This window comes from Ovis aries, chromosome 20 (assembly GCF_016772045.2).
Source record: "Ovis aries strain OAR_USU_Benz2616 breed Rambouillet chromosome 20, ARS-UI_Ramb_v3.0, whole genome shotgun sequence".
Classification (NCBI taxonomy): Eukaryota; Metazoa; Chordata; class Mammalia; order Artiodactyla; family Bovidae; genus Ovis; species Ovis aries.
In genome coordinates, this window is record NC_056073.1 from 31,099,628 (window position 1) to 31,111,222 (window position 11,595).

The 11,595-nt window shown below is 38.4% G+C and overlaps 1 protein-coding gene across 2 annotated transcripts in view; it reads left to right on the forward strand.

Annotated features, from left to right (window-relative positions):
* The window catches only part of SLC17A1 (solute carrier family 17 member 1), a 98,731-nt gene extending 87,532 nt beyond the window's left edge, over positions 1-11,199 (forward strand). For both annotated transcript variants that reach the window (XM_060403419.1, XM_060403420.1), the window contains exon 13: positions 583-11,199. The gene's annotated coding sequence lies outside the window, so the exon portion shown is untranslated. The remainder of the gene's footprint in view (positions 1-582) is intronic.
* The last annotated feature ends 396 nt before the right edge of the window (positions 11,200-11,595 follow it).

The following is an 11,595-nucleotide window of genomic DNA, read 5'->3' on the forward strand; positions in this document are numbered from 1 at the left end:
ACTTAATATATTTTAGTTAACTTTAATGATTTTTGTGGTTTTCTGATTATATCTATTTGCACAAAGCCACTGAGTTTTCTGTGAAAATAGACACCATGTGATTCTTCTCCCTTTTTTTAATTTAATTTTTTAATTGAAGAATAATTGCTTTACAGAATTTCCTGGTTTTCTATCATGCATCAACAAGAATCTGTTCCCTTTTGTAACAAAATATTTCATAAGACTCAGGCAAGCTTGTCTGTTTGCTCATCTCTGATTCTCTCTCTTTAAATTGAACTTTATTTGATTTACAATACTATACTAGTTTCAAGTGTACAGCATAATAATTCAATATTTTATAGATTATACTCCATCAGTTCAGTTCAGTCGCTTAGTCGTGTCCAACTCTTTGTGACCCCATGAACTGCAGCATGCCAGGCTTCCCTGTCCATCATCAACTCCCAGAGTTTACTCAGATTCATGTCCATCACGTCGGTGATGCCATCCAACCATCTCATCCTCTGTCGTCCCCTTTCCTCCTGCCCCAAATCCCTCCCAGTATCAGGGTCTTTTCATGAGTCTTTTTTTTTTTTTTTGCATCAGGTGGCCAAAGTATTGGAGTTTCAGCTTCAACATCAGTCCTTCCAGTGAACACCCAGGACTGACCCTCTTCAGGATGGACTGGTTGGATCTCCTTGCAGTCCAAGGGACTCTCAAGAGTCTTCTCCAACACCATAGTTCAAAAGCATCAATTCTTTGGCACTCAGCTTTCTTTACAGTCCAACTCTCACATCCATACATAACTACTGGAAAAACCGTAGCCTTGACTAGATGGACCTTTGTTGGCAAAGTAATGTCTCTGCTTTTTAATAAGCTGTCTAGTTTGGTCATAGCTTTTCTTCCAAGGAGCAAACATCTTTTAATTGCATGGCTACAGTCATCATCTGCAGTGATTTTGGAGCCCCCCAAAATTAAGTCTGTCACTGTTTCCATTGTTTCCCAGTCTATTTGCTATGAAATGATGGGACCAGATGCCATGATCTTAGTTTTTGAATGATGAGTTTTAACCCAGCTTTTTCACTCTCCTCTCTCACTTTCATCAAGAGGCTTAGTTCTTTTTCACTTTCTGCCATAAGGGTGGTGTCATCTACATATCTGAGATTATTGATATTTCTCCCAGCAACCTTGATTCCAGCTTGTGCTTCATCCAGTCCAGCATTTCTCAAGATGTAATCTGCATACAAGTTAAATAAGCAGGGTGACAATATACAGGCTTTACGTACTCCTTTCTCAATTTGGAATTGGTCGGTTGTTCCATGTCCAGTTATAATTGTTGCTTCTTGACCTACATACAGATTTCTCAAGAGGCAGGTCAGGTGGTCTGGTATTCCCTTCTCTTTAAAAATTTTCAACAGTGGAAGTAACAAATAGATTCAAGGGATTAGATCTGATAGAGTGCCTGAAGAACTATGGACAGAGGTTCACAACATTGTACAGGAGCTCATCTTGGATGATCAAGACCATCCCCAAGAAAAAGAAATGCAAAAAAGGCAAAATGGTGGTCTGAGGAGGCCTTCTGAATAGCTGAGAAAAGAAGAAAAGCTAAAGGCAAAGGAGAAAAGGAAAGATATACCCATTTGAATGCAGAGTTCCAAAGAATAGCAAGGAGAGATAAGAAAGCCTTCCTCAGTGATCAACGCAAAGAAATAGAGGAAAACAATAGAATGGGAAAGACTAGATATCTCTTCAAGAAAATTAGAGATACCAAGGGAACATTTCACGCAAAGATGGCACAATAAAGGACAGAAATTGTATGAACCTAGCAGAAGCAGAAGATATTAAGAAGAGGTGGCAAGAATACACAGAACTATACCAAAAAGATCTTCATGACCCAGATAACCACAGTGATGTGATTACTCACATAGAGCCAGACATCCTGGAATGTGAAGTCAAGTGGGCCTTAGAAGCATCACTATGAACAAAGCTAGTGGAGGTGATGGAATTCCAGTTGAGCTATTTCAAATCCTAAAAGATGATGCTGTGAAAGTGTTGCACTCAATATGCCGACAAATCTGGAAAACTCATCAGTGGCCAAAGGACTCGAAAAGGTAAGTTATCATTCTAATCCCAAAGAAAGGCAATGCCAAAGATTGTTCAAACTACCACACAATTGTACTTATCTCACACTCTAGCAAAGTAATGCTCAACATTCTCCAAGCCAGGCTTCAACAGTACATGAACCATGAAATTCCAGATGTTCAAGCTGGATTTAGGGAAGGCAGAGGAACCAGAGATCAAATTGACATCTGTTGGATCATCAAAAAAGCAAGAGAGTTCCAGAAAAACATCTATTTCTGCTTTATTAACTATACCAAAGCCTTTGACTGTGTGGAGCATAACAAACTGTGGGAAATTATACTCCATAGAAAGTTATATTCTCTCTTGAGCCCACTAGCAACTAGATGGCACTTGGCAAAGCCATCACCAACCTCCATACTGGCAAATCCAGTGATCACTTCTCAGGTCTTAGCTGTCAATACTTGACAGCTTTCATCACTCACTCCTTTTTCCCCTTGTCACATGCCATTTAGGTCTGGTTTTTCTCATGCCTTATTTGTTGCTCTTTCTTGAATCCTTTTTGCTGAATCAGCATTTTTTCCTTACCCTCTAATGTTGGTGCACCCAGAACTCTGTTCTTGAACGTCCTCTCTAACTGAACTTATTCCCAGTGATCTCATGAAGTCTCCTTTCTTTAATGCCTTTCCTCTGAGCTCCAAACTTTATTTTCTCAGCTGCCTTCATCTGTTGTGATTAGATTTCCACCAAGTGATGCAGAACCACAGCAACTCCTCTTTAATCCAGTGACCCACACACGTGCCCTCTCCCAGAAGGTGTGGATTTCAGTCCTTGGTGCTCCCCTTTGACCCTACAAGTAGTAACTGCCCCTTATCTCTCCTGTTGTTTTGTTGTTTAGTTGCTAAGTCATGTCCAACTCTTTTGCAACCCCTTGAATAGTAGTCCGCCAGACTCCTCTCTCCATGGAGTTTCCCAGACAAGAATACTGGAATGAGTTGGCATTTCCTTCTTGAGGGGATCTTTCCAACCCAAGGATCAAACCCACGTCTCCTGTATTAGCAGGCAGATTCCTTACCACTGAGCTACCAGGGAAGCCGTATCTCTGCTAGTCCTCCACTATTTGGTTATTTTTGCTTCCTATTAGCCAGTCCCTGAGTCCTTACTCCAGTTCCTTGAATTCATTTTTTATACTAAAGTTTCCTATTTCAGATAACTTTGTGGTTTTTCTCTCCTAATTAGATCTAGTGGTACATCCATAGATTTATCTTTTTATATTAATATATTTACTGAATATTGAATCATTGGGATCATAGATTATCCTTGTGTGCTAATGATTAATGTTCTCCCAGAGTTGCTTTCTAATATTTATTAATAACATATGAAATAGGTCAAATCTGAACAATTTTGAGCATGTTGTTTTCATTGGTTTCATCATATTGTTATATTTTTTACATATATAGAAATGAAATGTATTTTGGGGTAATTTGAGGTTCAGTTTTCTCTCTACATTTCCTAGAATCTCTTTGCCTTTTTATGGGAAAAAGAAATCTGCAGCTGCCATACGCAGAGACAAACACTCAAACACACACACACATACACACGGAAGGCACATGTGCTTAATTCAAAGAACAATTGATTCGCCTAAGTTTATTCTTAGCTATTATATTCTTAGCTATTTCTAATCACATGTTAATCAATTTCCTCTTAGAAAGTCTTAGACTTTTCTTCACAATATCGCTGTGCATTTTTGTTCTTTGTCCCAAATCTCTGTAGCTTTTATTTATGTAGAGGTTTAGATTACATTGTTTTACTTTATAGCCTTGTAGATAAAAAGGAGCTTTTTTTCCCCCACAGTAATACACAGTACAGTAATGTATCTGTTTTCATTTCTCTCTTTAGATGTGCCTCTAAACACAATGCAATAAATCAACTCTTTGGAAAATTCCTTGACAAATATTACTAAATATGTCACAAAATGTCATCAATGATAGTGATGGCGATACAAAGATTCTTTGTCACGCTCCTGACTCTCTGGGGAATGGTACTGATATTTCACCATCAAACATGATATTGGGCTTTAGGTTGAGATATACTAGGCACATATGTTAGGAATCCTATTTGTCTTATTTTAATAAGCACTTTTTAAATGTAAAATAAGTGTTAATTATGCCTTTATAGCAAATTTTGAATTTAAAATACTTTTTTGGGATGGGGGATTTGTTGTTAGCTCTGTCAGGTAGGAGGAAATTTCCCCCTACCCCTCTTGAGTTCTTTCAACTGGTCTAATGATTAAATTGACACAAGACAGGTAAACAGGAGAAAAAAAAATCTAATTCTCAGTGGATTCTCATAGCAATGAGACCCCAAAGTGATCAGAACAGGTTGTTTATATCATTTTTAAACAGAGAAACAATTATTTGGAAAGATGTAACAAAACAGACAGGCTTGTGCTTGGGGCAGCTGACTAATGAAGAAGTAACAAAATTTGTTTATATATCTTTCTAAGTCTTGAATTCCCTAAGTCTGGTGATGTATTCTACCCTCCTGGTACAGGGTACCTTCACATGGAAGATTTATTTTCCACTTTTAGGGGGAAAGCAGGAGATGAGAATAAGTTTTTTAATTATTTTTTTCACTGGTGGTTTCTCAGGTCACTTTAATTCAAAATAATCCACATGCTGTTTTCCATTGTGGTTGTACCAGTTTACATTCCTTCCAACTGTGTCCTAAGGCTCCCTTTTCTCCTCATTCTTGCCAACATTTGATATTTGTGTGGTCTTTTTGATGACAGCCATTCTGACAGGTATGAGGTGATATCTCATTGTCATTTTGATTTGTGTTTCCCTAATGCTTAGCATGGAAAAGGCAATGGCACCCCATTCCAGTGTTCTTGCCTGGAGAATCCCAGGGACGGGGGAGCCTCATGGGCTGTCGTCTATGGGGTCGCACAGAGTCGGACACGACTGAAGCAACTTAGCAGCAGCATAGCAGCAATGCTTAGTACGGAGAAGGCAATAGCACCCCACTCCAGCACTCTTGCCTGGAAAATCCCATGGATGGAGGAGCCTGCAGTCCATGGGGTCACTAAGAGTCAGACACGACTAAGCGACTTCACTTTCACTTTTCACTTTCATGCATTGGAGAAGGAAATGGCAACCCACTCCAGTATTCTTGCCTGGGACAGAGGAGCCTAGTGGGCTGCTGTCTATGGGGTCGCACAGAGTTGGACACGACTGAAGCAACTTAGCAGCAGCAGCAGCAGCAATGCTTAACAATGTCTTTTCATGCAAAAAAGAAACAGACTTACAGATGAGGCAGAAAACAAACTAGTGGTTACCAGTGGAGGAGAGGAGGTGGGGAAGTGCTTCAGGGGGTTAAGAGGCATAGAGGTGTTTTTCTGTTGTTGATTGGTGAATAACTTTGGGAGGCCCTATTCAAATCAAAGATTCTTTTTAGGGTACTGTGAATTTGTAAAAGAAGTGTATCTTTTTATTGGCAATCTATTGCTAGGAATCAGTAAGTAGCTCCATCGATTCTCTTTTTCCTACTTCGTGACTAAAAGAAACTCCTTTATCTATTATAACCTAATCTCTAAAGTGACACAATCTAACTTCTGCTGTATTGTGTTTTCTGCATCCCATAACCTCAGTTCAGTTCAGTTCAGTCGCTCAGTCGTGTCTGACTCTTTGCGACCCCATGAATCACAGCATGCCAGGCCTCCCTGTCCATCACCAACTCCCGGAGTTCACTCAAACTCATGTGCATCTAGTCGGTGATGCCATCCAGCCATCTCATCCTTTGTCGTCCCTTTCTCCTCCTGCCCCCAATCCCTCCCAGCTTCAGAGTATTTTCCAGTGAGTCAACTCTTTGCATCCTGTGGCCAGAGTACTGGTGTTTCAGCTTTAGCAACGGTCCTTCCAAAGAACACCCAGGACAGATCTCCTTTAGAATGGACTGGTTGGATCTCCTGGCAGTCCAAGGGACTCTCGAGAGTCTTCTCCAACACCACAGTTCAAAAGCATCAATTCTTTGGCGCTCAGCTTTCTTCACAGTCCAACTCTCACATCCATACATGACCACTGGAAAAACCATAGCCTTGACTAGATGGACCTTTGTTGGCAAAGTAATGTCTCTGCTTTTGAATATGCTATCTAGGTTGTTCATAACTTTCCTTCCAAGGAGTAAGCATCTTTTAATTTCATAGCTGCAATCATCATCTACAGTGATTTTGGAGCCCCCCAAAATAAAATCTGACACTGTTTCCACTGTTTCCCCATCTATTTCCCATGAAGTGGTGGGACCAGATGCAATGGTCTTAGTTTTCTGAATGTTGAGCTTTAAGCCAACTTTTTTACTCTCCTCTTTCACTTTCATCAAGAGGCTTTTTAGTTCCTCTTCACTTTCTGCCATAAGGGTGGTGTTATCTGCATATCTGAGGTTATTGATATTTCTCCTGGCAAGCTTGATTCCAGCTTGTGGAAGTCCCATAGACTAACCCTTGTATAATATGGGAGAGGGGCTGCTCAAGGGTGCCAATACTAGGAGGCAGAGGTGATGGAGTGCCATCTTAGAAGCTGGCAGCCACACTAGACCTTCAGTGAAGTCATCCAAAAGTCTGAAATTGGCTTAGAGTTGACCATTGTTAAATTCTGTGCTTACTATCTTTGTCTAATATTCCACAATAAGATATGTTTTGGTGATAAGAACTTTTGTGGGCAAGTTCCTGACTTAAATGACAGTAAAACTATTATTTCACTACTGGACATGCTGGGCTTTCTTTGGGATGTATTCATTCAACAGTTTTTAGAATTTATCCCATTAGCTTCAGCTTACTAAAAGTTTAACTGAAGAGCAACTATAGTGAGTATTTTCAAGTGCATTTTCGGTAACCATTGTTAGGAACATAATGCTTTATCAGTATTAACTTACTAATTTGGTGAATCACCTTTATGGATGTCCCAGTATTGAATCATCCTTGGATTTGGGGGAGGAACCCTTTGAGGCAGTCATCAAGGACTCCAGCTGCAGATAAGCTAATTCAAGATCATCAGAAACCAAAGTATTTTCAGAGCAACTAACTTTCGAAAATAATAGCTGTAATTAACTATGTTTTTCTGATGTATATGTTCATGGCTCTGAATCACACAGTTTATTGGGTAAGACATGATGTACTTTTTGTTGAACTTATTATTTGCAGATGTAGTAAACATTCAAGCCCACCAGGTAGACGAGAGTTAATTCTCTTTATTATCCGGGCTTCCCTGGTGGCTCAGATGGTAAAGAATCTGCCTGCAATGCAAGAGACCTGGGTTTGATCCCTTGTGGGGAAGATCCCCCAGAGAAGAGAATGGCTACCCATGTCTTGACTTAAAGAAGTTACCTCCAAGCATGTCCTTTAATACTTCTGAAGCATCTCATATAATGACACTGTTTCTAGAAAGTCTGTTAATTGGATGGAATATGAAAGGCAATTTTTCAAATACAAGAGTAACTCAAGAGACATACTAATACCTCGATAGTGCCCAAGTGCTTTGGCTTTTAAAACTTTCCCAGATTTTCTGAAAAGACGCCAGATCATCTTCTTTTATTATTTGATGATTGTTACTCTACAAGTCTGAGGTAGAAGGATCAGGAGCCTGAGAACAAGCCTCCAATTTTAAAATGGGGAAAATGAGCATGTTTGACTTCCTATTTTCTTTAGTGCACGGAAAATGGTCTTTCCCAACTTGAAGTTCTTTTGTCAAAGGGGTGTTTCTTGTTTACTGACCTTGTAGGACACCAGATGGAAATGAGTACTAATTTATATTCTTTAATTTTGTTATTTTGGAATGCTACATAAATGAAATCATATAGTATGTAACCTTTGAGATTGACTTTATTTCACTCCGCATAATTCCCAAGATCTATCCAAGTTGTTGCATATATCACTAGCTTGTTCCTTTATATTGTTGAATAGCATTCCATGGTATGGATAAACAATAGCATATTTGACATTCGCCTATTAAAGGACATTTTAATTTTAATTTTTTTCCCAAGCTTTGGCCAGTACAGTTCAGTTCAGTTCAGTCTCTCAGTCGAGTCCGACTCTTTGCAACCCCATGAATCGTAGCACGCCAGGCCTCCCTGTACAAATAAATAAAAAATGAACAGAACCCTGCTGTGAACATTCTAACGTGCTGCTGCTTCTAAGTCGCTTCAGTCGTGTCCGACACTGTGGGTTTTGTATTAACGTAAATTTCCATTTCTCTGGGATGGATGCTCGGTAGTGGGAGTGCTGGATCACATGGTAAGCATGTATTTCGTTTTTTAAGAAACCACCAAAATATTTTCCAAAATGCCCCATTTTATTTTCTCACTGTATGAGAGATTAGAGTGTGGAAATTCATGCCAGCATTTCCTTTTTCTCACTATTTTTTAATTTCACTTGGCTAATAGGTGTGTATTAGTATCTCATCATAGTCTTAATCTGTATTTCCCTAATGACTACTAATGTTAAACAGCTTTTCATGTGCTTTCTTATCATGTGTTATGTCCTCTTCTGTGAAATAGCTCTGTAATTTTTGCCCATTTTTTAATGGGATAATTTGGGTTTGATGTGGTTTTTTTTTTTTAACTAATGAGGTTGGAAAGTTCTTTATATACTTTAAGACTTTTGTCATATATGTGGTTTGAGCATATTTCATTTATGCCTATAGCTTGTGTTTTTATCCTCACAGAGACTTTCACCAAACAAAAGGTTTTACTTTTGATGAGGTTTACCAGTTTTTTTCTCTATTGGATCATTTTGGTTTCATCTTTGGTTAGCTCTAGATCCCAAGTATTTGTATATTTTTTCCTAAAATATTGATACTTTTACATTTAAACCTACCATCCATTTTTAGTTTCTTTTTGTAAATGGTTTGAGGCTTAGGTAGAGGTTCTTATTTCTGCCTATTGTTCCATCATTATTTGTTGAAAAAAACTATTCCTCCTCCATTACATTTCTTTCTCATTGACAAAAATCAGTTGGCCATACTTGTGTGAGACTATTTGTGGGTTCTTTCCTGGTCCACTGATACATTGATCTACCCTTTTCCCATTACTGTACAGTCTTGATAACTGTAATACATAGTAAACCTTGAAACTGGGGAGAGTGGTTCCTCTCACTTCATTTTTCTTTTTCAAAATTATTTTATATATTCTAGTTCCTATAGCTGACAGCTAATAGTTTTAAGAGGCTTTTGGGGTTTTGTTTTACTTGTGGATTCTTGTTTTCTTCTACACAGACTATCATGGCATCTTCATACAGAAGGCATTTTATTTCCTCCTTTTGGATCCATATCATATGCCTTTAGTTTCTTTTTCTTGTCTGATTGCACAATGGAGGACTTTAGTGTGAAATCGAATTTAATGTTGAGGATGGATGTCTTTGCCTTGTTCCTAACCTTTTGCGGAAGCATTAAGTCTCTCTTCATTAGTATGATGTTACCTGTAGGATATCTGTAGGTGTATTTCATTAGATACAAAAAGCTCTCTTCTACTCCTAGTCTGTTGAGATTTTTTAATAAGATAAGGGTGACACATTTTGTCAAATGTTTTTCCTGCATTCATCAATGTAATCGTGTTTTCTTCTTTATACTTTTAATATGCTGAGTTGCATTGATTTATTTCAAGCCAGTCTTGCATTCTTTGACCTCTATACATTGCTGGACTTGATCTGCTAATACTGTGTCAGTGTTCATAAGAAATATTGGCCTGTATTTGGTTTTTTCTTCTACTGTTTTAGTCTGATTTTAGTATTAGAGTAATTTTAGACTCATGAATTGGGAAATGTTTTATCTTCTTTTATTTTCTGGAAGAGATTCTGTAAAAACAGTGTTATATCTTGTTTAAACATTTGGTAGAAATCTTCAATGAAACCAGCTGGATCTGGATGTTTTAGTTACTATTTCAATTTCTTTAAGATATAAGAATATCCAAATTCTCTAATTTATCTTGGATGAACTCTGCTAGTTTGTGTTGCTTATAGGACTCCCTTATTATCACTTTAATAGTTTGGTATTTTATCCTCTGTTTGATTTTTGAGATTGGTAATTGATGTCTTCTCTCTCTTACTATCAGTCTGGATACAGCTTATTCAGTTGTATTGATCTTTTTAAAAGACTTTTTTGTTTCACTGATTTTTCTGTTTTAATCTTATTGAGTTCTCTTTTTATTCTTTCTTTATGCTTAATTGAACTTATTTTGCCCTTTTTTCCCACAGCTTAACATGGAAACTTAGATTAATGACTTAAGAAATTTTACCTTCTCTGATATTAACATTTAGTGCTAAATTTCCTTCTAAGCTAGCTTTAACTACATTTTACAGATTTTTTAAATTAAACTTTTTTTATTTTAAGATCATTATAGACTCATATACAGTTGTAAGAAATAATACAGAGAGATACCATGTACCCTTCACCCAGTTTCACCCAAATGTAATGAGAGGGTAACAGGCCAGAAGGCCAGGGGTCTCTAAACAGAGGAAATAGACTGCAAGTGTCAGACATTTTTTCTCTCTCTCTTAAGTGGCAAGAGGAAACAAATAAGTGTTAGATTTTCTCCCCTTCTCTATATGAATTTAAAAAGAGGTTTCCTTTAAAATTCTGTGCTGCCATAACGATACCTGGTTCCACCTGAACTTAACTTTTCTCAACCCTTGAGCTAACCAATGCATTTTTCTTATGGAAATATTTGTCTGAAGCTATGTTAATGAACTATGTATTTACCCTAGACTCTGTCTTCAAGGTGGTTCTGCCTAAGACTCAGAACTGACTTAACAAACCAGTATGTTTTACTCATGCAAATATTCTCTTAAGCTATGTTAATGAGAATATATTTGCTTGGAAACCTGCCTTTCTTCAAGATTCATGTCAATCATTTTATGACCGGGGACAACTCAAACTTTGTGCCAGTGTTATCTCAAAATGCATTTTGTGGGTGAGGGGCCTAGTGCCAGTCTCTGAGCTTTGAGACATTTCCTTTCTCCAACTAGCAGACTGCTAGAAGCTATATAACATCTAGTTGAAGACTAGCAGGGGGGCACTCTTTCTGCCTCCTTCTGATGTCCATGTCAAAAGCTTTCTCTATCTCTTTTATACTTTAATAAAACTTTATTACACAAAAGCTCTGAGTGATCAAGCCTCATCACTGACCCTGGATTGAATTCCTCTCCTCCGGAAGCCAAGAATCCTGGCGTCTTTCGTCGCTCAGCAACAACCTTTCACTTTGCTTCCCTGGTCGGGCTTCGTCTGTCTGTTACCAACACAGGTGCTGTACTCATCTCTCCCGGTTCTACCACAGAGGTGGGGTGGAGGTGCACCAGGGGTAGACCTGATGGAATCCGAGGTTAATGTCCAGTGTCTCACCATTAAAACCTTGCTTGCCTCTGATGCCACCTGGGGTGCAATAGAGTAACCTTCTGGAATGCCTCTCAAGCTAAGGCCGTTAGGGGAAACATTCATCTCCAGAAGTGCCTGTGCAGGACCCTGAGTATATTCCTGACCACAGTAAGACCGGTAC